This window comes from Sinohyriopsis cumingii, unplaced genomic scaffold (assembly GCF_028554795.1).
Source record: "Sinohyriopsis cumingii isolate HCF-2022 unplaced genomic scaffold, ASM2855479v2 utg004177l, whole genome shotgun sequence".
Classification (NCBI taxonomy): Eukaryota; Metazoa; Mollusca; class Bivalvia; order Unionida; family Unionidae; genus Sinohyriopsis; species Sinohyriopsis cumingii.
In genome coordinates this window covers 15,852-41,787 of record NW_028316688.1, presented here as the reverse complement: position 1 = coordinate 41,787, position 25,936 = coordinate 15,852, and the positions used below count along the sequence as shown (strand labels likewise).

Below are 25,936 nucleotides of genomic sequence, written 5' to 3'. Positions count from 1 at the left end.
ATCCAATTGGAGAATAATAAATCGATTCCATATTATTAATTACCAGCGCCGAACATTTACTTTTCATTGCAGTATTAATCAACCAACTAGTTAATTTTTCTCTAATAGATTTTCCAGGAATAGAATTTAGCGCGTGAATTAAATTTACATCCGCGAGATGCCTTTGTTGTAAATCTTTGCTTCGATAAGCAATATCATGAACATAACATGCCTGATCAATAGCATTTACTGGTTCTTCATTTAATTTTGGTTCATCATTGTTGTCAAGTCTAATATCTAACTGAGTATCAGGACCGCAATAATTATATCCGGTAAGATGTTTTTCTCCAGGATACTTTGCCCAAGGAGTACCAGGTAATCCAGCTAATTTTGCAGCAACGTCACCGCTGTATTTTTTTTTTTAATAGATTTTGTTTTAGTTGATTGTCCAGATGAAACAAATCTAAATTTTTTGTACCACATTTTGCGCATGCACCGGTCATCGCTGGTTTATTATTGCGCGTAACAACCGTAGTTAGGCCTATCGTTGAAGTACGCGAGCAACATTTTGCACAATATAAATCCATAAATATTATTATATCATGAATGTAATTGATTTTTCCGCTACAAAAAAAAAACGTGAGCAAGTTAAACATCACGCCGCATTACAAATTCAATCAGAATGATAATAATAGGTCCGTTTGGATCAGGTAAAGCTCAGTTGTTGCTAAATTTAATAATGAGGTGGTTAAAATGGGATAAATTATATTTAGTTGCACCATCGAAAATGCGTCACTGATAAGTGAAAATCACGATAATATTATTCAATTTATTACTGATATCAATGATGCACGATCAGTTGATGATCTTGACGTAGATATTAATAATTTAGTTGTATACGACGACGTAATGTTGGACAGGCAAGCAAATCCGGCACGGATATTTTCTCGTGGTAGACATAAAAATACTGATGTTATTTATATAACTCAGAGATATACGCAGATACCAAAAGTAATTAGAGATAATTGCAAACTTTTAGCGGTATTTAACGGCGTTGACACAGATACGTTAAGAAATGTTCATCAAACTTGATGTAACGGCGACATGGATATCGTTAAATTTAAAAATCTATTTAGTCACGCTCAGTTAACTCCACATGGATTTAAAACTATAAATTTGCATGATCCACGAGCACGATATCGAGTAGGTCTCGACCAAATATTTTAAAGTTTTTTTTACTAGGAGCAGCAGTGAGGGTGAGTACCTATGTGATGTCCTATGTGTTGACTGATGCAATAATAACGTCCCGTAGAAGCATTTAATTTTGAAAATAAAGGTTTCTAAAAAAGATTCTTTCGTAGGAGCCCTCAAATGTGGAAACAAGCCTGGTCTGTTCACCCTCACTGCTGCTAACTGTGACACTAACAGGAATATGTATGTATTTGTTTACTTATGACTGTTACGTTGAAGCTTTTAAAACCTCTATCAGAATATTTACATATTGTGTCATAGCATGATACTTTTGACAATACTTCAGAATTTGTATTATCTTTATTGTGTTTCTCCTAACTTTGGTAGCATAAATTAGAACCCTCTACACAACTATCTTCCCATTAGAACTTAAAATCACACAACTTATTCTGTGAGGGTTTGGTACCATTTAACAATGGTATAGCTAGTAACTCAGTTCGAATTACACTGTGCCATCTCTACGTGTTTGTTTCCATGCATGTCTTGGCTATTTGCAACTAATTTGTTTCGCCAAAAGTGCTTGCAAATTCAACAACTTTTTACGAATATTTAATTTATCTTGTGTGCATAAGTTTTGACCATGACTGTAAGTAGTAAACATAATGTTTACATAGCATTTGAGTTCAGTGTTACTCCTTGTTTCCAATATGCTATTTTTTGTTTCCACTGGAAGCTCAAATAATATTTATACACACATCACTCATTCCTGTTTTATGTCAGTCTGTGGGAAATTGAGTTTACACTTGTGTTGTTGAATAAAGATATGATTCGAGATCAAATATTTATTTAAAGTATTCGTTGCAATTACTAATGTGAGCATCGACCTTTGGATAGATCATTACTTTGGAATGTTGTGAACTAATTCAGAGATATTATGGATTGCATCAGTGTGATATATCAGGACATTCGTTACTATGTAAAGTTTTTTCGGAATATTATATATATTGAAATTTGTTATATGAATTGAGGATTATTTGGAATTTACTTTAATATAGTGTGTACTGAGTTTTCATTTTGTTTTATTGGGAAATAACTTGCTTGTTGATTTTACTTACATAGTTGGTTTCGCCATTTTTTTTCTATAATTTTAAACATAAGGTCGTTAAAAACTCCATGGGAGACTTATCATACATATGCTTTACCGAACAATATATATTCGTAATATGGAAGAATCTCAACAATTCTCGTATTTAAAAACCAGCAACAGACATGTTCCTATATAGTGTTAAAGGCACAGATGCTGTTTTCCTCTATTGAAATGTAAACAGCCCCTGCTCATCATCATATGCTTCCTATCTTGAAGTCCATTTATCAACCCCCCTAATCAGATGTATGCAAAGAGTGATTAATGTCTTAATTGTTCTTCCCTAATGTTATGTTCTTGTTTACATTATTTTAATTTTTGGCTATATTGGTGTATAAAATATATCGTTTTCTTGGTTCGCTTTTTGTGGAGTGGGACTTTATTATAATATAATTGTCCTTGTCAGGGAATTAAATTCTTTTGTTTATTGAATACAAGTACCCGGGTTTCGTATTTTGTGAACAACCATACCCGAGTGTGATTTATGCATATTGTGTCCTATTTATAAATAGTGAGTTCGGTTCATCCCATGCTACACGTGCGAAATGCTCTCGATGGGACGAACCGAATGCGTACAATGCACAGACTTTGTCTGTGTATAAATACCTCGAAGTACGTACATTTTTTTACAATACGGATAAGTCTTGTCAGCCAGCAGTCTGCTTTAAGGACTTGCACATATTCAACTGTATTGGTATGCAAGTTTATTAATTTCTAGACTATAAGTTACAACCACTGTATTACCACGTTTATTTTTGAATGTTTGCTGTGTAGCTTTGATGTACGCAGTATAATGCACATATTTCTATTCTTGTTTTCAACTTAGCAAGGGATTTATATTAGTAATGTAAAGCTACATTTTTTTAAAGAACTGTTTAATATAGTAGGATCCTTATCAAGCAGGATTAGGTTTATTTTTGAACCTGTCACTTTGTGATTATTGTGCTGGTAATGTAATATATATAACTTACTGTGTATAACGTCATTACGTTATTATGCCCGTGTCATGTATAGTACACGGTATTGGATATATTTTCAGCTGTCTGTGACCGGAGAGTCTAATGTCTGTGACTGGAGTGTCTAATGTCTAGCGTCCGGAATGTCTAATGTCTAGCGTCCGGAGTGTCTAATTTCTAATGTCTGGAGTGTCGAGAGGGTCTAATGTTCGGAGTGTTCCGAGTGTTTGAAGTGTTCCGAGTTTCCGGAGGGTGTAGAGCTGTGTAAAACTGTCTGGAGTGTCCAGCGTATCTAGAGCGTCTAGAGTGACCAGAGGGGCCCGAACGTTCAGATTTATGTGATCGGGGTCAACGTGGTGCAAGCTGTAAAGCCATCCACATGAATTAAATGTATCAGTTGTGAAGCTGAACTGTAACAGCCGTGGAGCTGAAACAAAGTGTACTAATGACGGAGTGCATCTCCTTACATATAATTCATTAGCCGTGGGCTAAATTCTGGGGTTCGTAAAACCCAGTATATCTTTCGGGACAGTAAAGGTAAGTTGTATATCTGTCCCTCTTTTTTATCGCCATAATTTCTCTGAGTGAATGCATTTTACTACATGAGTAAACTATATCGTTTATTTGTCAAATCATTGTGAACCATTCATCCTTTGTCGTTGTATTTGTTAACTTAATTACTTCATCATTAAGTCTGTGCGTTCTTATGTTAATTAAATCTAATATTTGCTCATTCATGTCATCCATTATTAAACATTGTATTTATTCATCCATTATTAAACATTGTATTTATATCATCGTCAAGTGTTCTGTTGTTAATCTAAAAAATCCCACCCAGTTATCTTGTTACAGTCCTAAACAAGGTATAATTGCCCATGTCATAAATACTATCATCTCCGCGTTAGTTACTGTTTGCAGAGTAAGGCAGCACACATTAATCTTCGTATTTTCCAAACATACGTTTTCGGAAGGGAATCTTTTACAAGATAGGGTCGGGTTTTCATTCCGTGGATCGCTCATACCAATTTACTTGATTTTGAGCTTGATCTTGATTTATGTGTTCTCTACAGCTAGCCTGATGAATATTGGATAATTTGTCCTATGATTTTTAATTTAGAGTTGCGCTGCATCAACCAAATCTTTCCAAAATAATGACATATGGTATGTATATCAATGTTTCTTCTAACAGCAATGCCAGGTCAAAATTAACATACTTAAAACTAATGAAACAAAATTTGATCTTGATTATGTCTACATTTCTCTTGATCAGTATTTATCGTTTGACACCAATCTTTTCGAAACATGCTCAGGTTCCTTAAACGGTCATAACAAAATACGAGTTCACCTGGTACTGGCTTAAGGTGAAGGATTTGGAGAAACATTTTTGATGAACTTGTGTGGGTAAGTCTGCATAATTAAGTCAAGAAAGAGAGGAGATATAGCAAAAGAGTAAAAAAAAAGAAGAAATATGTCATATTCGCAAATGCTAAAGAAAACAAACCAACAAAGAAAAAGAATTTTGTTTTACATTTATTGTGTGTATAATCTAGTTTCTGATTGACAAATATTTACATATTCCTTAAAAATACTGGTATTTCAAGCCTAGCATGGAGAACATTTCACTGTAAAACATTGTTACAGGTGTTCTTAAAATAAATTCCCCTATCAAAACTATTAGGTAGAATCGAAATATCTCCATAAATTACATATTTACACGTGTGCGGACTAAATTTATATGTTCTATATCATACAGCAGATGACACCGTAAAGTATATCAAATCTAGATTTCAGACCTTCAATCCCACTGTCAGCAGAGTATATGGGAATTATATTTGTTGTGTTTTCTCTAGGCGCCATTACTTAAAGCAGTTCGCCATTTCCTCCAGGTCATTGCTCAGTACCTCCTCAGACTCAGTAAACGAACGACTTTGGGTCATGAAAGCAATGTCGTCAGCATACACGAACTAGCGCGACTTTGTTTCAGGCACGTCACTGATATAAACATTGAACGGACTTGCCGAAAAAACAGACCCCTGTGTGAGTCCAATATTCTGAGGTCAAAACGAACTGCACCTCTCTCGGACGTGCACTCTGAAGCGACTGTCGCGAAGGAATAGTTAGTCTCAACTATTCAGCGTTGCAATACTCTCTATATTTTCAACAACAGCGGTGCATGTCAGACCGTGTCATATGCCTCTGTTAGATCAAGGACAAAAACTCCAGTTTTAAGGTTCTTCTTAAAACAGTTTTCAACTAAACATTGTCCTGGAGGACATGAGGATTATGACAGCGAGAAAATTCCACTGTACATGGACATCACCTCACATTATCAGTCCGCTTGGCTTCGAGAGATTCAAACCTGTTAGGTCCGTTGTCGGAGAGTATGACAGCTATTCCGGCATGGGTTGATGAGTGTTCTTCAACAAATGTTGTATAACACTCCCTGGTAGCTGAGTCACCATGATTTTAAAACTTATTATCCAGACTCAAATAGTGTAACATTAATTAGTTATCTTTTATATACAATATACATACATAATTTACAAAGTTTAATAAATGTTCCGTATAAGTATATTTGTTCATCATAAATGAAATTAAAATTTTGTACATTTTCCAATACAAGAAAGAGATGACAACTTCCCATGTAAGCGGTCGTCTAAAATGCGATAAGGTATATCAAGTATACAAAATTTTAACGGCATTAAACTGTCTACATAAAATTAATGCAAATAGATGTTCTAAGAAACCATCTTTTGAAACGCCGATATTTCTGATTAGGGGAACGTTAAACTTTGTGGCAGTGAAATCCACCATAATTAACCCGTAAATATGATTCCTTAGGGATGTAGTTTTGTCTTTGTGACATCGTGACTTATATTCATTACATTTGGAGAACATGTTTCCAGTGTTTTCGTATGGCAATACTTGTGTTTTTGCTTAAGGATTTGAGAATCTTCTACGTGGATTTATTGTCGAAATTGATTAATTCATTGGACACCCAACGCGCTTTAGAACTAAATTTGAAATTTTACAATATATTATATAATATTCTCAAATCCTAAATATCAAGCTGTTACGTTTCAATTTTCAATTTCTGGAATGCCATCTTTTTCAACACAATAAATCAGTTAATTAATAATATAATACAAATAAACCCCTAATTAATAATGCAAGACAATGAAGCCCATAATGTTTCGTGATCAAATTGAAATAATACTTTAAAATGCAATCATCAAAGAAATCTTAAAGATCATTTTGAAAAAAAGTTCATCTCAAAGAAATAGTTTAGTGTTTCATTGAGTTGATTTACATCACACATACATGTCTTGATTTGGGAATTGCCTCTTCCCCTTTTGTGATGATATCATCGCTATGTGGAAACCACTCAGCAAACTTAAAAAGAAATAATACATATTCCAGATTATGATGAAGCGAAAATAGTTTATTGTTATTTTAATGTTTACTTAATTTCGTAAACGCTTTTTTCCATCATGATTGAACAAATATCAACTTATATTATATAACCCATATAATTATATTTTTACTTACAAAATATGTTTGCTTATATAGACCAGGGACAAAGTGTCTAAAAATTAATTAGGAGTTTTAATGGGTTAAGAGGTATTTATATCTTCTTTTCGTACGTTTTGGAAAAGAACTTGATCTTTTTTTTTTTTTGGATTCATTGAATGTGCTTAACGTGTAAAAATTGATAAAAAAAAAAATAAAACTCTCAAAAAATGGACTTTTTCTGGTAGTAAAATGTATCTGGTATGTATTAAGAAAAATGTTAGAAAATATTATATTAATGTTTCCGTAGTACTGTTGAAGTGACATTATCATTTTGGGCGACGCACTTTACATAATTCAATAAACTGATAATCATGAACATTTTGTCTTATCGTACAATATGTATATTCTCCCTAACCAAATGTTAAACTTGACAAAAATTATATAGGATGATTCTCAGTCAGTAAACATCGTTTTAATTCCCGGTGATCCGGATTACAAAAAGAGCTGAATACCTTTCGGGGCGTTTGTGGAAAAGAAACTAGTTAGAACATGTTTCACTTCTAGCACGATAATCATGACGATATTTGGGGACTGATTCTCGAGCTGTAAACTTTACTTCGTCAACTATCGTGGATTTAGCAGAGGAAATGTTATTAAAGTTGCATGCGTCATGCTGACCACATTATAGCTCATTTGCATCATGAACAGCGTACATAAATCATCAGCGATTTGGAACTGAACTTAGCTCATATGCATGCCAGACAATCTGTCATAATAAGGTCCAACACTCCATCAAGTGAAATGGGTCATCACATGTTGTGAGAAAATGCAGCTGAAGGTATTATCTATGCACTTTATACCTACGTTAACACAACTAATGACTTAAAGAACATTTACATGAAAATCTAAACTACTAATACACTGGTCAACAGTGAAATCATTACTGACTTGAAAAGGCCCTAATCTGTAGTATTTTGGTGTGCCGAACACGAATATAACCATGAAAAATTTGTATTGGCTCTCGTTTTGAAGATATTCATATACCTCATTTTCTATGTTTCACTGTGTAAATTTATCCAGTAGGACTGCAGCAACATCCGGAATAATGATGTAACATTGCATAATACCATCATGCTCACATCATCCACAGTTGATTGCATCATTTTCTGATGCAATGCAATACTAATGCCACGCGGCTGCTGAAGTAAGTTGACGTCAGCAGTGTACTATACATGTGTAGGCCTATTATACTAATGCCAGGCGGCTGCTGAAGCTGACGTAAGCAGTGTACTATATAAAGCCCAATCAGATAGGTTCAGCATTTAAAATATTTTAGACGTTGTGCGAGACAGTTCAAGCTACTGTTACATAAAACTTATTATTTTATCCATTTACGTACAATAAAGAACAGTAATGCCTCGAAAGTGTGTTAATACCGCGGACAATTTTTGCTATATTTGTGGGGAAGTGACATTTGCCAACCAGAAGAAAAGTATCAATTCTCAAGTGAAGAAGGCATATCATCTTTACTTCGGATGCAAGGTTGGTGACCAAGACAAGCCTTGGGCTCCGCATATATGCTGTGCTACATGTACAACACAGCTTTCACAGTGGTTGAATTGCAAAAGGTCATCAATGCCGTTTGCAGTCCCAATGGTGTGGAGAGAGCCAAGCAACCACCTAAATGACTGTTACTTCTGCTTGGTTCCTCCTCTTTCCGGCGGAATAACGCAGTGAAAGAAGTCGAGAATAGTCTACCCAAACATTCCGTCTGCATTGAGACCAGTTCCACATGGTGAGGGACTTCCTATTCCAGAACCTCCAGCAGAATATTCTCTTGATTCATCTGACGAAGACAAAGGTGAGTCGACCTGTTCTTCTCCTGGTCCATCAGCATGCAGTGATCCAGATTTTCACTGTGGTGCATCATCAACCCCACACAGAATAACACAGGAAGAACTAAATGACCTGATTCGTGATTTGGACTTATCAAAGAACAAGGCAGAATTGCTAGGATCAAGACTCCAACAATGGAATCTTCTAGAAGAAGATGTCACAATTACTGCATATCGAAAGCGCCACCAGCAATTGGAGCCTTTCTTCAGAAAGGAAAGTAATCTGATATTCTGTTCCGATATTGAGGGCCTCATGAATGCTTTAAAAATCACTCATGACCCACAAGAATGGAGACTATTTGTGGACTCTTCGAAACTGAGTCTCAAGGCTGTGCTTTTGCACAATGGAAACATTCTTCCATCTATTCCAGTAGCGTATGCTGTCCACATGAAAGAGACATACGATAACTTAAGGCAGCTACTGAATTCCAATGAGTATAACAAGTACAGCTGGCACCTCTGTGGTGATTTGAAGGTAGTTGCCCTTTTAATGGGACTGCAGCAAGGATATACAAAATACATGTGTTTCTTATGCGAGTGGGATAGCCGAGCAAGGGAAATGCACTACATGAGGAAGGAATGGACTCACAGGCAGAATGTAGCCATTGGAGAGAAGAATATCCAACACCCAGCTCTGGTTGAGGCTCAGAAAATCTTGCTACCACCCCTTCACATCAAACTAGGTTTGATGAAGAACTTCGTGAAAGCCATTGACCGGACTTTGCCAGCATTCCGATACCTGCATGAAAAATTCCCTCGACTCAGCGAAGCAAAGATTAAAGAGGGAGTTTTTGTGGGTCCTCAGATTCGAGAGCTTTTCAAAGATGACCGGTTCAACAACTTGCTGGAAGGTGACGCGAAACAAGCATGGAATGCTTTTCGCCTAGTTTCTACAAACTTCCTCGGAAATGTTAGGGCAGAAAACTATAAGGAACTAGTAGAAGACATGTTGATGAAGTATAAGAAACTTGGCTGCAATATGTCTCTAAAGATTCACTTCCTTCATTCCCATTTGGATTTCTTTCCTAGCAACTGTGGTATTGTTAGTGATGAACACGGCGAACGTTTTCATCAAGATATCGCAACAATGGAACAAACATACCAGGGAAAATGGTCCACTACAATGCTGGCTGACTACTGCTGGACACTCCTCAGAGATGCTCCCGAACAGCTGTACAAGAGACAGGCGAAGAAATCTAAGATGTAGTCAATGACTTGATTTTTTATAGGTAGGCTATTACAGTTGACCTTTTACTATTGGAATGCATTTCGTTATGTAAACATTAATTTCTTGCAGATTACAAAAAAAACTAGAGCCAATTTTGCAATTTGACTGTCATATTCGTGTTCAGCACATAAAAATTGATAAGAATTGACTAATTTTATTTCAGTAACATGACTTTTGTAAAAATTTGTTGTCCAGTGATATTGGCTCCTTCTGATATTTAAGTAGGCAGGATTGTTATTTTTGTAATTAATGTTATCATAAGATGTTTATCCCATGGTCATTGATAAAACATAGAAAAAATGAAACAAATTGTTAAATTAAAATAAACAAATCCATAACTATTTCATTTGCGGAGAGAATATTCTTATTCTAGGAAAATCTGCCCTTTAATGTATAATTTGTGTTATATTCAATCCTGCAATGATTTGTATTACCGCTAGCGATGCTTACTTTCAATTCTTCCTACCATCACACTTGCAGTTGAAACCAAAATCTGCTGTTTTAGTCCATCCCTGACATCTATAACACTGGAATATAACGGAGAAAGAGAAGACATATTGCAAATGAGCAGTTCCAAAACAAAGCTTTAGTCGGTCCAGTATTGCTTAGATGACTTACATTATAGCCGACTCAGTTAACATAGTGAATTGTATCCATCCATCAATCTCTTATACATATTTCACACACTATATCTTCTACACAAACAGACAGACACACACATACACACACATACATACATATATATATATATATATATATATATATATATATATATATATATATATATATATATATATATATGTATATATATGTATGTATGTATGTATCCGGTTTTAAGCTTATTTCAAAATAGCTTACGCCTAAGTCTCACACAAACATCACTTGTATGGAAAGATAAATTTGATAGGTGTAGCCATGTTCAGTATTCAGTATCAACCGAAATATTCCAAATATTTCATCTATTGTAATAATATGTACTGATTTATATAGCATACCTTCTTCGTAATTATTCATCGAAGTCGATCGTCCTATACAATCTTAATAATATTGAATTCTACCAAACAGAAACACGAGAAAGTATTTAAAAAGAATCATACTATTCTGAAATAGTATAAGCCAGTATTGAAATACAATCAGCGTCTTTTAAACCATTCCACTGTGTTTTGGAACTGGCCATTCTTTCAAGGACATTCTGGATTATATCTTTGTAATACAGCAAGACCATTGAGACATCAACACGTTCAAAAAATTGAATTCCTTCGGAACACTATAATTTTGGAGTTTTATATGACAGGTAGGATCATTTGAGATTTGATTCACAATATTGTAAGTTAATTTTCTCTTTGCATTCTAGGGAAATAAATAATTTGTTAATTTTACTAAACTTTTTGTAATGATTTTTATGTTACTTAGATTATGAACATATGTTGGTACAACACTTATGATTATTTGGGATTTGATTCGCAATACAAAAAGGTGCTTTGAAGTGTTCACTTTGATGTTTAGTTAAATAATTTTTTTTTTTAAATTGTACTAAGCTTGATGGTTTAGTTTTCTTATATTAATTAGATCAAAACCATAGAGCCGTAACCACGCCATAATATTGTTGTTTCATGTTTAGTATAATTCAATCCAAACAAAACCATATCAAAGGCAATATCTAGAAACTTTCACTAGCAACATTACCCACATATCGTAATGAATGATATGCCTATGATGAATATCAGTTGCTCTTATAAATATTCGGCTTTAATATATGTATACATACTTCGATAAGATCACGTTTATGGTAGGTCGATCCCAGGTAAAGTTAATGCCCATTACTACAACTCTTTCCCTGCACTGTACCACCATTTTCGTATCTTTTTAAGTAGCACGTATCGTTATATTTTAATAAGTATTAATTAGTATTTAATGCTATTAAAATATACGATATACCAGCTGATTTGGATTTCCATTACCTTGCATCAATATATGCATTATTAAAGTTTTGTTTCTTTCCTGATAACAAGGAGACCACCGATAAACATTATTTTTCTACATGAATGTTTGGAAATAAATTCGGTTTTATTCAAACGGTAGGTTTGATAAGTTACTGTACATAAATATTCAATAAACCATGGAGAAATGCATATATATATATATATATATATATATATATATATATATATATATATATATATATATATATATATATATATATATATATATATATATATATATATATATATATATATATATGTATGTATGTATGTATGCTGGTGTTACACAATTTTTAACCAACTTGTTTCTTTGAAGACGTTTTCTTTTTATAAATCGGTGTTACTAGTTCATGGGCATTATGCAAACAAAATCAATTACATCGTAGAAAAACTTTCGTTAATCTCAGGTAACCAAAGATAACAAAATATTTGTTCTTAAAAACGAGTCATGTCAAATCCTTTTACAATCATTTGGCGATGTCTTACAATTAAGTTACTTAAGTTACTAAGTTACTCAAATCCTTTTACAATCATTTGGCGATGTCTTACAATTAAGTTACTGTGTTTTGGAACTGGCCATTCTTTCAAGGACATTCTGGATTATATCTTTGTAATACAGCAAGACCATTGAGACATCAACACGTTCAAAAAATTGAATTCCTTCGGAACACTATAATTTTGGAATTGTATATGACAGGTAGGATCATTTGAGATATAAGTTAGGTTTTATCCAAATTATGTGCATTTGGCAGAGAAGAACATGGCTTTCTTCTAGTTAATCTAAGTTTGACACCAAACCTTTGTAGATCTAATGTTAATCCCGAATCAGTTTATAGTTCATTTCTTTGATATAAAAATCTTAATTTATCAAGATTCTATAAATTAAATAAGACAAGCATTCTTTTCGGCTTTTTTCGGATATTTCAATATATTTAAACGATTTGAGTATAATTGTAAGTTAAGCAGTGGAAACAATGAGGTTTTTTCGTTAACCGGCTCTAGAATCTGTTACGGTTATTGTAATGGTTGCATCGAACTTGCACCCAGCAAATTAATTACAGTAGCTGAAAAAACATACTGGATATTTTACATTGTGGGTCTTTCATTTATAACTCGTCCCTATTGACTTTAGCTGGATAGTTTACATTGTAAGTCTTTCATTTGTATATCTTCCCTATCGACCTTAGCTGGATAGTTTACATCGTGATTCGTTCGTTTGTATCTCGACCCTATTGACTTTAGCTCGTGTAACACATTAAGCTGATGTAGAACATTATAATTAGAGCTATGCATGCTAATATGTAACTAAATTGGTGCACATTTAATCAAGTATAACTAATGCAAATGTACGCTCGTTAAACAAATACACATGGTAAGTTTCTTTTTTGGTCTAACAAGCTGTTGAATACTTGGTCAAGTTAACATCAAATCGATTTTACTGGTTGTTTCTCTTCTCCTTAGATAAGTTATAACATGTCAATAGAGATAGCATAGCTTCAATTTACAAACATTAAATGCTCAATGTCAACAAAAGAAGGTTCACTGGATTCAGAAGATGAACAAAAGTCTAGATAATCAGTGTGTATAGACAAAACAGAAATATACCGAATCTGTATTACTTAACTCATCTATATTTATATTTGACACTTAGAGAGTTTATAGACCTTCAAAAGCCAATGCATATCTGTTTTTCTACTACTTTAATACTAAGAGCAACCTGATGATAATAAGCAAATTTAGACTAAATAAACATGATGCTACATGTCTGGGGCATGATGCTCCAGTGCTAGACATCACTACAAATTGTCACCCTGCATACATCGTAACAATATGACTGAAAATTTGTTAAAGCTTCGTTAGAAAATCATGAAAACTCACACACACTCACACACGAATTGTTATGAGTTGTCTACAATTTGATTGGGCGTGAACGTACCGGTCATGTAATACTGATATTGAATTTTATACCCCCCATATATATATATATATATATATATATATATATATATATATATATATATATATATATATATATATATTAGCGCGGTATTACGGGTAAACCGGTTTTCCGTGGTATTTTGTTCCGGTGATACCTACCAAGGTATATGTTCAGTGTACATGTGGTTCGGTACTTATTGTGGTATCTTCTGAAATACAGTGGGACATTGTGGCTCAAAAGCTTGATCGTACCTAGGTATCGTATATATGTATGTATGTCCGCTCTCTCTCTCTCTTTCTCTCTCTCTCTCTCTCTCTCTGTATACATATGTGGGCGTGTATGTACTTACATACTTGTGTGTATGTATGTGTATTGATGGGTAGATGGAAGGATAGACGGATGGATGGATTGATACATATATTTATGTGTGTGTGTGAGTGTGGGGATGAGGTAGGTAGTTATGGATGGATGTGTACATGCATGTTTGTATTCGTCGATGTTTTGTATATGTGCATAATTGTATGTAGATATGTATGGGTGAATTAGTAGATAAATGGTTGGAAGGAAGTCCTGAGTTATCAAGACTATTTTCATATTTCAGCTTTTGTTTAATAACATGTCTGAGTCATACTGATTAGTTTTGTCCCATTTTTGGGGACATATTATTCGTAAAAACATAGGTACTGTAACTTGAACATGAATACTCCAAAAGAATACTCCTAGTGAACACAAGTTCAATTTTAAGGCCTTGATCTGTTATTAAATAATTTACGACACTTTGTCTAAGTATAGTGTATATCATGGTAAAGCGTCTTTCAAATACAATTGATAGCTCCAGAGATTAAAGGTCACACGCGTCAACAGTCTACAAAAAAGGTCGCACGGATACGCATCTACTATTTGCTTTGAACAACTGCATTGGGGCCGAATAATTTAAGTAGGACATAATCATGTCTTGACGTAATGGTTTTAGAATTCATTTCTTTTAAATCCATAGATTCTGCGTTAATTGACCAACTACTGCTGTAGAATGACTGACGGTTCCTTGACAAATTATAATTTATAAACAATACTTTATCACGTATCAAATTCACATTGTTTAAAAGCGGCATACCGGGAAACAATTTATGCCCTTTCATTGCAAGGGAGAGTGTGCGTGGTCAGTTCAAAGTTCACAATGTGAACGGATTGTTTGACATGTTAAAGTCTTTCGCACAGAGCCCAACTTCTGATCTATATTCTAAACATTTTCTCTCTCAAATTATCTCATTTGTAAAATGTGTCGTTGGCTCTGCAATTTTAATAGAAACTGCAAGTTACTTTGTTGATAATTATATTGAATTTCTTTTAAATCCATAGATTCTGCGTTAATTGACCAACTACTGCTGTAGAATGACTGACGGTTCCTTGACAAATTATAATTTATAAACAATACTTTATCACGTATCAAATTCACATTGTTTAAAAGCGGCATACCGGGAAACAATTTAATAGCCCGATTCGCGAACAAAATATGTCTAATGAAAGGTTGTGCAAATGTACACTTGAATAAGTTGAGAGCATCACTTTGGATATTCCTTCAATGCACGTATGACAATCAAATTTTGTTTTCCTTTATTGTTTGATCTTGTTTCGACATGGTAGTGGCACTTATGGTAGAATTATCAGCAGAAAGAATGAGGAAGATAATTGCATTCCTTATTGTTCATTAGTTATAATTTAGGGATGTATGGCGAAGATTTTATACAAGTAATCCTTATAAATTATTTGTTATTTGACCCTAAAATAGTTTAAACTTAGATTTCATTATGTTTGAAAGTTAATAGTTTTCTTTTGTCCAGACAACCGATATATATATATATATAAATATGTTAAAGGATATTTACGGTTACTTTTACTCAGTTGAGTTTATGCCTGTGTTGTTTACCAGTATTGGCCACATGCAGCAAAGCTAGTTGCTAAAACATTGACGTCTAGTTTGAGCACACATTTGTATTGCTTTTCCCTCCATCTTTTCTCCAGTTATTGCCTTTAATTGTATACCAAATATACCGCATCTCCGCATTCCAGTCAGTGCCGTTTAATGTTTTTCAAATGCACGGCACATCTTGATTCTAGTGATTTCCTTTAATTGTATGCTTGTATTTATGCACGTTATTGTTAATCATATTTAATCTGACTGTCTCTGCTTTTAAAATAAGGTGTGTAATTTTAGACATGTGTTAGTAATCGCCTCTACGGTGTTTTAGCTGAAATATACCATTGTCATTATTACAAATAGCATTAAATTGCATGCTATCATTTATAATGTTGACTGCATAATTATACAACTAATACACCAACTTTGTGCATCACGGCTTGCAATGTGGTATTTATGTTCATTTTTTATACTGATTTGCAATAGTAGGTTGCAGCGTTTGTGATATTATATTTGTACATATGATTACACCATGCTTTTATCAGGTGTCTACATTTTAGTCAAATATATAACGATCGGTAAACATAACTTCAGAGGATATTCATTAATCACGACTCGAGTTATCATATGTGTGCTGCATGAATTTAAGCGTCCGAGATATCGACATATTTTTGTATAGTGTTTTCTTAACGAATGAAATTTCTAGCATATATTAAAGTCAGCAAATAGGCCCAAATATTAGTAGTACGTAAATAGTTCCTGATTACTAATTTTGATGTTGTACACGCAATGGTATAGCATACATTTTTATATAGATTATTATTTACCACTGTGGATTACAACCATACCAGTTTTGTTTCCTGTTATTGATGTTGACATATTGTAAAGGTAACTGAGATAATTAAGCTGAAATTATTTTAAATGCATAAGTACCGCACAAAAATGGAATAAAGTTTTAATTTTGTACTATGTGTTTCATAACAGCCAATTTATCCAAATGTTCTGTTCTGCTATTCATCTTAAATGAGCATGCCAGATTATTTCATGAAGCCTAATTTTCTCCCCCAGCTTATGTCCATACCGTACACACGTCTATATATTATATTTCCAGTGTTATAAATCAACAGTGCCTCTTCATTTCAGTCATATTTCCCGTTCTATTGCATGGACTTAACTTCAGCATTATCTTACAGAAGCCTGAAAGTTTTGTTCCAACGCTGTCATAATGCCTAAGATGATCTGTTATATTTAACTGATTGCAATGCTTCCAGAATGCATGATATGACTGGATATACTTACTTAACGTCCATATGAATTTTTGGCATGTAAGTAGTCACTTACCATCAGAAATGAACAAAAGTTTACAATTAGTGCTGTATCATGAATGTAGGCACTTACCATCTGAAATGAAGGAAATAGTGCTGCATGATGAATGTAGGTACTTTCCTTCTCCAATGAAGGAAGACATATAATTAGTGCTGTATCATTTATTAATGGGTTTAATACCAACAAGGTCAGCTAAATGAAGTCCAAATATAATTTCACCCACTACATTAAATGATACGTTTATTAACAATGACAGGTCACTTAAACTAATGGGCATACAACTATTTGTACATATACATACTGGTGATACCTACGATAGCCCTTGACCAACAAGTTTATGGCAAAGAATGACAATAAAACTCAACTGAGAAACAATACAGCTGCTTTTTTTACGTTTCTAAGACATAGGTTAGGGTACAAACACAATACTTGGGTTAGATGCTCAAAGTATGTAAAAGTGTAGAGATAATTACAAACTAAATCAGCAGAATGTTTTGCGGGTTAGAACACCTACGTTATATGTTAGAATTCTGGATGAAGAATTAAATGAACAGAAAGTTCATTAAATACATGTTTTGGGAAAAGACTGTAAAAATGTAGAATGAGTATCGAGGCCTTTTTTCCATCAGAAGCGTATCTGCTAAATACTACACATGTACAATGTTTCAAAATCTAATGATAAATAATGAATTATTGCATATGAAAAACTCAAGACAGTTATGTTTACACTTATCAAAATCTACTGGTATTGGTAACGTTATTAATGGGTAACCATTAGCATCGTTTGAGGCCGGTGAGAAGATATTTTGAGCGATTCAAAAATTTGTAATAACATCCAAGATAATTTCCTTGCCCTCTTATATCTTCAGTCATTTTGATTATGGTATGGGTATCTAGGTTCGAACATCCATCGACCGAGTTCTAGTTCAAAATCCCGTGCCCACCGCCCATGGTTCTTTTCAGCCATCATTTGTACATCTTATGTAATATAATGCCTACGCTACCAATACTTCTTAATTAGTATGTGAGAGTAAGACAGGAGTATATTTTTAAGTTTATTTAAACATTTTGCTAGCTCATATATGTTTGTAAAAACATCCGGTATATTTTTTTTTATTATTCACGTGAATCTGATCGTTTCTGTAAATAATTTTGCTACTGAATATTTATTTTGCAAATAAATGATATTGAGCTGAAACGTAGATAAGGATAATGTCTAACTATATATATATATATATATATATATATATATATATATATATATATATATATATATATATATATATATATATCGTCATCAGTGCATTAACGTAAACACATGTGGCATCAAGATAAGTTGCTATTGTTGTGAGTTTAACATCATGTTTCAGTACATGTTATGCTATAAATCGCGTTAAGTTATTACGTATCGCGTTAAGTATATTTGGTGGAGGATAAACTCAGAAAAATCAGTGAAGAACCATAGACCCACATGATGCTACTGGCAAGCTCTCTCACACACCCACGTTGGCAGGCCCGAAACTAGGACAATGTATGTGAGATGTCAGTGATTTGCAAAGATGAGCACCTTAGAACACTAGTACACCCGGGGCACCGTCAAGAGATATGTACTAGCAGGAAATCTGTTAGACCACCAGACCCAAACATATAGACCTATTCATTATTGTCATACAGTTGTTTCTATTTCGTTATTATGTATGTCTAGTAATGACAACAATGAGAAAGTACGATAAGAGTATTGTAGCAATGCATTATTAATATTCCAGAAGATGACGCGACATATGAGACTAGTTTTTGATTATTGCGTGTCGGATACGGATGAGCAGATTCATTGAACGAGATATTATATATCCTCGCATGTTATAAATTATTGTTTATTTATTTTCGCACAGCAATGATATTCTTTATTACATTATGGGACTGAGTAGTTACTACATATCGGGACACACACGTCCATGACCTTTAATCTCTGATTTGATGTTCACTGCATACCTTTGACCTTTGAGTTGTAGTGAGTTCGTGTCGAAAAGGCTACTTGAGTTTCAGTAGCAGCATCGGGCCAACATGAGGTGCGTTGAAAATAAAGCGAACATATTAAGCAATCCATCTATTGTTCGTGTTATATCTGAAGTTGTGAATAAAGCAGAAAATAAAACGATTGCTTGGGCAGAATCGCCAATCAGGGATGCAGTGGCAATAATAATCGAATCCATTTAGTAATGTGTTGATTGTCGCATATCCGCCTTTACGGAAGTTTCGGCAAATCTATGCAGTAATGGCGAATGTCACGTGCACTCTCAGAACTCGACATATAGTCATGTGAGTTGTCTACATGATTGTACCTAAATTCATACCAATGAAACGCACAGCAAAAGATTAAAACCGTTCATTTGACATTTAGTTTAGATGACGACAGAAGATGTTGTGTCAACGACAGTTGATACGTATAAAAGAAATAGCCAAACAAAAAGGTCAATTTAACGTGAAAGGTTGACTTGCAAAAACAAGGTCAAACCAAATGGACGTTGCAAGTAGTCATGTCACGGTCTATAAGATATTTAATGCATAGGGAAGTGGAGTACGTTCATTTTCCGCGACGATTAACAATGCACATACCGACTAAAACATTTTTGAAAAGCAAGTATAAGAATATATAACAGACCTTAAAAGAAAAATCATTGCCTGCAATGATTTATATTATTGCGTCGCTAATCAAAATGGTAAGAATGCACATGTTATTTGGTAAGTGAGGAAAATGTGATTTTTCTAGTAGATAGTAAACAAATAACTTTCTAGAAATTGTACTGATCATTTTTAAAAATGTATTGACGTCTTTCTCGAAACGGTGAACTAGAAATAGTATATATATATATATATATATATATATATATATATATATATATATATATATATATATATATATATATATATATAATGTCTTAAACTGGGTAATATAAAAGAGTGAAAAACCAACAAGTTTTATAAGCATCAAAACAGTATTATTTTCCCTACAAAAATATGTTGCATTATAGTGAATAAAATAGTAAAAGCTCATATAGGTTCTATCAAAAATCGAAAGGTGCGGATTATTCCGAATTTCAGTGGCATTTCGAATGAAGTTCAATCTATTTTGCTGACTTGTGTTTCAAATTGATGAATGTTTTGGTAATAAAAGCTAAAATGGGAGATTCAACTGGTGCATTACACATTCCATTTGGAAGGAAACTTTAGATAACATCTCAGCTACAGTCAGTAGCTATGACACAAAGAGTCAATGATATAACTAGTTTAAAACATTTAAACATGTATTAAAATTGTTATGAAGATAATACGATCAATATTGATTGCCGATGCAATCAGCCTTGAGAGTTCGGGTCAATACTGATCCAGTGATGACAAATATAAATATGTTACCGAGACTATCTTATTTACGTAGAGATGACTGTGACTTTGAAGAATGTATTCAGAATGACTTTATTGACCTCCAAAGACAAGCGAGTCATTGTGATGATGGATATGATGATGCCAATGAGCAAGGAAACAACATAAATATTCTATATTTGTTTGATGACGAAGTGTGCGCTGTGATCCTTAAAACCAGTCATTTGAAACGACATTAATGACATATGAATGATCGTAAATAAGAAATAAAGTAGACGAGAAATAAATTCATAAGGGTATGAGTATTGGTAAAAGGATTCTTATACAATTGTGTGTAATACACGTTCGTGTCATAAAAAAAATTACTCAAAGGCTTATACATTGCATAACTTATAATTAATTATTCAGATCAGAATATTTGTTCAGATCTATTACTTACAAATCTCTTCTTGATTTCTTCATCCTGGAAAGAATATAAGAACCTTGACATTAGAAACATTGAAATAAGTTTGGTCTATTTTGTTTCAAAACGTTTATCATCACCTACGCATATTTGACAATATAATTTTTAATACCTACTGTTTCTGCAATCTATTTAGTTTTCTCTTTTTTTGAACAGCCATATCACGTAATGCACTTTGTGTTATACAATTATTCATCCACCCTAGTAAGTGCCCTTTGTAAAGTCAAGCGTTAATAGAAAGATAGCAATAACATGCAACGTTGACAAAAGTGTTGATATGACAATAGACTTTTTAAAATGCAAAATATTCTGATTGAATTAAGGGGTAGTTCTAAGGTCTCTATAGTATGCATATCTTAGCAAGGCTATGATATCATCTCAAGCAGTTAATACCACCATCGTTTCGCAAAGAAAGAATGTACAAGAATATATATATATATATATATATATATATATATATATATATATATATATATATATATATATATATATATATATATATATTATCATCACCTTATGAGCGTAAAGATATTTCACATGCTCACATGCACCGCGTTGTATATCTTGTTTCACATGCGTAGGATTTTATATATATATATATATATAGTCAATTCATAAACCTAGACAAGCTTGCGTGATTACTTTTATGTTGTGACGATATCTGGCTATATATATATATATATATATATATATATGTATTAATGTATAATTGTATGTATGTAAATATGTATCATGGAGTTTCATATTATAAGAGATCATTCTTACATGTGTCAGATTAAATACATAACAAGAAAAGAAGGATTGGATGTATTTGCAGGGTAAATCATAATGAATGTAACGAAAAGTCAATGATTAGATATCGGATAGCTGTACGCGAATGTCAGTAGGTGTACGAATCATGTGAATATATATTGGCTTGGTTAACGTAAATGACGTAGTCCACTGCCATGAAAAACTACATATTAACAAAGTAAAGACAAACAGTCCTTATTTAGTAATACCATCCGGAAAGTGTGAAAATATGAAGATTGCATAATAACAAAGTAAATGGGACATATCCTTTCTTCATAACAGCAAACCACAATTTCGCTGCATAATATAAAAAATGGGTGAACATACCTTCGTTCGAAACAGCAAACGGCAACTTGCAATTATTCGCCAGTATCATTTTGGGCTAGCGTGTTTCACCAATGCCCCGATTTCAAGACCTTAAGAGCTTAACACAGTTACAAAACGAGGATTCATCACATATACAAGGGCGTTTGGCCAAACACTAAATCCACTGAGGTTAGAAGACATGAACTCGTATATGTTTAAACAACCCCAGAACGATCACATTAAATCTACTAGAAGGTAAAATTATTAACTGCACTAACTTTTACCGAACATATCCAAAAATTGAGGTTATTATAAAAGATAAATCTAAGCATGAGAACAATACTGTGTGAGCAACTTAAAATGAGAGTCTAACAGTGCTAAATATCTGCAAGAAGTATGCATGCTATCACTCTAGGTGATGTGAAAATGAGAGTAAAACTCAGCAAAATCATATTCATTAAACAAGGATAAAATTTACATTTTTCAATATACATATGGTAGAACAGTACATAGTTTGAATACTTGTTTTGCCTCACCCTTATCGTACGTGTGATGCTCTGGCTATTTATCTCTCTTACTCTTTATGACAAGATAACCTCTGACCTTATTTTATTTATTTTTATATTAATGTTTATTGTCAACATCTAGCCCAAGACGACTTTATCTTGTGTCATACATGTACTAGTTCACACGTGACTAAACTGTTTTCGCAGGAAATTAAAGCAACATAGTTTGGAGACGTAATGGTTATCAATCATGATATTCACTAGAGTTTGTCATTATAGATTCTTTTCTCAAAGATTTGAATTTACGAGAAGCGTTGCTGAAATTGTTACCTGTGGCTAATGGACCAACATTATCTTGAGTTTGTATGAAACATTTTAAAATGTTTTCCACACTTACGCGTGTTAAGTCGGCAGTAAACATAACATGGCGTATGGCAAGATATTTCGTAAAGATATCTGTTGTGATTCATACCATTCTAATATGAAGATTATTTTGTCTTGGTCTGTCTAACTATCAAGGGATTCAAATTACGGTCATGTTCAGATGTAGGTCATCATTGCGAACTATTATTTGCATTATGTTAGCAAAATTTCAGAAATTATGTTTCAGTGATTCAGCAAAGAGAAGAAACAGAAGCACTAAAATGAAATTATTTGATTGAGTTGTGATGTGTGATTGGTTATTAATGTATTTACATGCTTCTCGTATTGTGTTTATTTTATGTGATGTATAATAACATATTACTTCTGTATATAGTCATACAGCCTCTGTGTTATTATTCACACACCATGATCTGTATATATTTGCTAAAAACACATTATTTACTTTAACTTAAAATATGAATCTGTTTGAATAAGAAGCTTTTTTTCTATTTGTATTTTTGCCAATGATATATATATATATATATGTGTGTATATATATATATATATATATATATATATATATATATATATATATATATATATATATATATATATATATATATATATATGTATGTATATATATATATATATATATATATATATATATATATATATATATATATATATATAGTTAAAATAATATTAAACTTGTCCGTTATATATTGAAATGATTTATTTTTAGGGAACAATTTACTATTTGAAAATCGAGTCACCGCACCAGAAAGCATGTTACCTACAACAGTTTACTTAGTTTGCATTTATCATATGATACAAGAGTTTTGATGTTGAAAATATTTGTTCTAGTTGTAATTGTTTTTATTTTCCTGGCCCCGAATGCTTTTCCCTATATCAAGGGCTTTGAGTTCGAGTTTTGTGAAGTCGTTCTTCATTGCCACTTAGTAAGATATATTTAGCTGACTAGCCGTGTTTTGTAGGCGTTGAACTGATGATGATGATGATGATGATGATATATATATATATATATATATATATATATATATATATATATATATATATATATATATATATATATATATATATATATATATATAGATAGACAGATGGATGGATGGATGGATGGAATAATGGATGGAAGGACGAAAGGACGGACAGATACATGGATAGAAAGATAGATATATAGCATTACGATCATTGATCTATCCAGTTGTGTCGACGATTCTTTTATGTGATGCTTTCCATGGCCTAACATACTTTTATTAATTTAGGCTGAGTATAATTGATCTTAAATTATTTTATAATGGGTCTATTTGGAAACATAATTTTAGTTTTTTGCATTCATTATGAAACGTGTGTGCAGTGTTTTAGTGTGGAATAGTCAATGCCGAATTGAACACTCAGAGCAAACATAATTTTTTATAACTAATAACTTCAAACAGTTCGTTCATAATTATCCAGATAAAATTACAGTAGTGCAATGGATTGCCATCTATCAATTTGTACTGATCTGAATAAAGGAATGCAATAGTAGCAGCAGGGGGGGCGAATCGGACATTTTGTCCAATCGTTATTTTGCTTAATTATTACTTTCTGCACTCAACGATCTAGTGTCGTCAGCGCCTGGTAAAAAAAAAACGACGAAGTCGTTGGGGGATCGTCGCGTCGTCATTTGGTTTAATTAACACCTTCTGCGCGCCGATCCCAGCGTCGTCAGCGTCCGGTAAGCACATCGACGACCGCGTCGATGTCATCGCCCCCCCTGCTGCTAAGTGGTTATTTACAATGATTTTACAAACAGAGTGATCACTAACTCCTCCTCTTGTAGATCAATTAGGTTATTTGACTGATCGGTAAGTCTGAAATTAATTCTCGTTAAAAACCGATCATGGCATCGCATATAGACCGGATTAATCGGACTCTCAATGATCAAAAATCCCGGAGGGGCTGTTGGTGAAAACGAATAAAGGATATACCCCTGTTGAGCTTGATTTGATTGCTTGGTATCCACCTGATAACTCCCTTCGATAACATCACACACTAGATTGATCGCTATCACCGATGCAATATTTACGTTGTATGGAGCAATATGCCTACCACCATCTCCGTTATCGTGTCTGAGGATAGTTGATGGGGGGGGGGGGGTGTCCGCGGGTGGATTCTCGGGCCATCCTAGTATGGTTCTTATTGAACTGTTATAAATATCAACCATATACCCCGGTGTGCTTATTTCAATCGTCGACGATAACGTCGGTTCATGAACCGTAATAGCGATTTTTGATTCCTTTCCTGTGATCGATTTTATCCTGCGTTGAAATTCTTTATTGATTTGCTCTATTTGGTATGACCCAGTTGGTATTGTAACCTCCTCCCAGTTTGGGGTCCCATCGGGTTTATTTGTCCGTGCAAAAACCAGCGAGTTATTAGGTTGTTGTCCGTTAAATGCGTCCGCTCGGATATTAGGCCAACTGTGATATACTCGCAATTTTGCCAGCGCTATTTCCTTTACTGGAACCGGTGATGGGAAGTTCACACTGAATTCGGGTTTCGTTGATGTTATCGATATCATACTTGTTTGTACCGGAGTGGTGTTCTCCGCGATCCGCTGAAGTAATTGAGACCCTTCGGGGTTCAGCGACATTATTATTATTCGTTGTTTTTAGTGTCTAATTTTAACAACCAGGTGGTTTCGGCTTCCAGTTGAAAATCCTCGATTTTTGACATCGCGGAGCTATACAACTGGACCATCGTGGAGAATTCAACATCGGATACGAACAAATTATCAATCGATAACGAGATCAACCCGGATAATTTCGAGTATGCGTCGGATACTATTTGATGTTTTACTGTATACTCGTTGAGTTTTTTCTGAAAACACGATGATATCTTCCTAGTGATTGCGTTGGCAACTCCAGCAACTGTTGTCATTGCGGAGACAGCGATTGGAACAGCGATCGGGGTTATCGTGGTCACCGTGGATAAAATAACACCGGCGCCAGCTACTATACCCGACACCGAGTACACGACCGCGTCAATGGC

The 25,936-nt window shown here is 33.7% G+C and overlaps 1 long non-coding RNA gene across 3 annotated transcripts; it reads right to left on the bottom strand.

Annotated features, from left to right (window-relative positions):
* Positions 1 to 4,782: 4,782 nt before the first annotated feature.
* On the bottom strand, positions 4,783 to 23,354 carry LOC149769253 (uncharacterized). Of its 3 annotated transcripts, XR_016419308.1 has the most exons (5): positions 22,035 to 23,354; positions 20,892 to 20,915; positions 17,087 to 17,146; positions 10,357 to 10,433; positions 4,783 to 6,663 (listed from the first exon to the last, which is right to left on the bottom strand). It is a non-coding gene; the product is annotated as an uncharacterized LOC149769253 (long non-coding RNA). The 3 variants fall into 3 exon arrangements; XR_016419309.1 differs by lacking the exon at positions 17,087 to 17,146 and having other exon boundaries at positions 22,035 to 23,345; XR_016419307.1 differs by lacking the exon at positions 22,035 to 23,354 and having other exon boundaries at positions 20,892 to 21,323.
* Positions 23,355 to 25,936: the final 2,582 nt, after the last annotated feature.